Source organism: Dipodomys spectabilis, unplaced genomic scaffold, assembly GCF_019054845.1.
Source record: "Dipodomys spectabilis isolate Male_0828 unplaced genomic scaffold, ASM1905484v1 ptg000135l, whole genome shotgun sequence".
NCBI lineage: Eukaryota > Metazoa > Chordata > Mammalia > Rodentia > Heteromyidae > Dipodomys > Dipodomys spectabilis.
The window spans coordinates 1,086,711-1,089,519 of record NW_024870812.1 but is presented as its reverse complement, the minus strand read 5'-3'; the positions used below and the strand labels follow the sequence as shown (position 1 = coordinate 1,089,519).

The 2,809-nt window shown below is 32.6% G+C and overlaps 1 non-coding gene across 1 annotated transcript; it reads left to right on the top strand.

The window, feature by feature from the left end:
• The first annotated feature begins 1,528 nt into the window (after positions 1-1,528).
• Positions 1,529-1,632, top strand: LOC122116463. Its single transcript, XR_006148981.1, has one exon. It is a non-coding gene; the product is annotated as a U6 spliceosomal RNA (small nuclear RNA).
• The last annotated feature ends 1,177 nt before the right edge of the window (positions 1,633-2,809 follow it).

The following is a 2,809-nucleotide window of genomic DNA, read 5'->3' as shown; positions in this document are numbered from 1 at the left end:
TGGCATGTTGCATGGGCCTAGGTGAAAAGTCTTGCTTTTGTTATCTGATGATGCAGATAACTGGGAACTGGTATCCTAGGACCCGTGGGTCCTGCAGAAGAATAATAGCTTTTAGACATCATATCAGCAAAATTTTGGTAAAATCAGTAAGAATGCTTCAGAAATATGGAGAAAAACAGTTTGGGACCAGCGACTTAAAACAATAAACAGAGCAGCAGAGTAAAATACATTATAGATTAGAGGAAAACAATACTGTTTTTTTACCATGTAAATTCAGAAGATCAAGAACACTTAGAAGGTATCACAAATTTATACTGAAGACATTGCATTGATACTTTTTATATTCTAAAAATAATTATTTATATTCCAATCTATTTATGGGAATAAATATCAATTTAGTTGTCAAATTATCATCTAATTCTAGTAAGTTTCACTGTGTGAAATTTAAGATCAACACATATAAATAAAAATATATAAGTATATATAATATAAGAAATTATTTTCCATTGTTTTGTTGTGGTTAGGGTATCAAAGGCAACTCCGTTTTAAAGTATTGTTCCATTATCTCTACCTCAGTTTTTGGTAGAGTTAGATCTAAAGCTTTACCATTTCGAGATTTACAGCCTAGAGGCAAGAGGAAACACTGTGATTAAAACATTACCAATTTAAGGCCTAATATCGAGGACTTGTCCAGGAGCTATGAAAATATTTGTTGATAGAAAGTCAGTAGTGTAAGTTCCTGCCTGGTTGGATTGTAGACAGGCTAGGACATTAGGTAATCATGCATATGAACAATATTTTCACCTTCTTGGCTTTAGCTACTTTTGAAATGTTTGGTATAATAAACAAAGGTATTTTAATAAAATACTTTGAATATCTGCCTTTAGCTACCAACTCATGGACAAGGTCTAAGTGTCCACTGTAGGCTTCCCCAGGAAGAGGGGTATACTCATCCTCATGCCTATTTTTAGAAAATACCTTCTATTCTGAATAATTCATTCTCAACTATTCATCTCTCTATGATCCCTTGTAACTAAGATTAGTTTTGTTCCAGTAAGACAATCTATGCTGTCACGGTAAGATATTCTGGTTGGTCTCTTCCTACATGGAAGAAGGGTAAAGGGTCAAGAAGACATTAGTGCCATTGAGACCTCATTTTGGAAATTTTAAGCTGCAGAAGTTTCGAAGTAGCTTTTAAGAAGGCCTACTTTGAATCCATTAGCTCCACAAAGCTAACTCAGTTGATAAGTAAGTACTTGAAAAGCCATCACCTTTGGACTTAGCTATAAAGGCTTCAAAATATGATCAAATTTAAAATGAAAAAGACAAAATAGTCATTGACAGAAAAATTGCAAATGTGAGCAATCCACCATACAATATAAGTTTTTTTTCCACTATAAACAGAAATTTAGAGAAATAAGATCAATACCATTTTTAGGAACAATAAGGGTTCATTGTTACAAATAGGCAACCAAGGATATATGCCTGTATAAAGATTGCATCATTAACTACTTAAATTTAGAGGATACTACAGGCTTCAGCAGCAGTTCTATGCAAATGACAACAATACCAAGATTAGCATGGCACTTGCACAAGGATGATATAAAAATTGGTGAAGTATTCCATATTTTTCATTTTTCAGATGCAAGAAATGAAAAACAGTTATTAAAAGGTTGATTACAAAAATACAAGTGTAACAGCATATATAATTCATAGAATTAAAGGTTAGGTTGACATCAGTGTTTAAATCTTCACCTTAGAAAGGCCTTTACATAGCATAACCTTTAAACAACTTGAAATTAGATAACATTGCCATCTTATCCCAAAGAAATAAAATACTATAAGGACCTAGGGAAAAAAAGGAATCTTAAACTTTTTCTATAAGGAATGCAATTTGAATGGACACATTTATTAATTAACCTATATATTATAAAACAATGTAGAATTCAAAATATATCTAGGAGAGAAGGAAATGGATTATGGACATTATACAAATATAGATATACTTTTTTCAGATAAGCACCAGGAATAACTTAAGTTTCTATACTATTCATTTCCACAGATAATTTAAAATTATTTCTGATTTTAAAAAATCACAAACTCTGCAAAAAACATTATAGATGTGTACAAACAACTCTTGAATACATTTTGACATCAATGTCAGGCAATTCACTTGGAAGAATAACATGGAATCCATGATTTTTTAAAGTAAGATATTGCTGTTGCTTTGCATTGTGAAAATATTTTGTAAGGACATGAATGATGAAAGTTTTGAAATTTAAGAAACTTAACCAAACCATTACAACTTTTGGAGGGACACAAAGGATGAACTGGCATTTTTGAAATTTAAAGAACTTAACCAAACCATTACGATTTAGGAGAACAATTTGTAAAGCCTTTCACAACTTCAAAGAGGTAGTGATACATACTTATCCTTTTGGCAATATCAAATGCAGTTTCTTCCAAGTTGTTCTTCAGACCTGGTTTGATATAATGGTTCAACAGAAGTAGATACAGCATATATTTGCTATTTCTATTCCCAGCAGCAAGATTCAAGGTGGTCAAGAGGACTTTAGTTTGGGCATTTGTAGCTGCATCATGATGAAGTAAGAAAGAAACCACTCTGGTATTATTCCACATATAAGCACTGTGCAGGGGTGTCCAGCTATTCACAGTTATTACATGAATATCTGCCTTGAGCTACCAACTCATGGACAATATCTAAGTGTCCACTGTAGGCTTCTCGATGAAGAGGGGTATACTCATCCTCATCCCTAGTATTTATATGAGTGGCCTTTTTGGAAAGTAG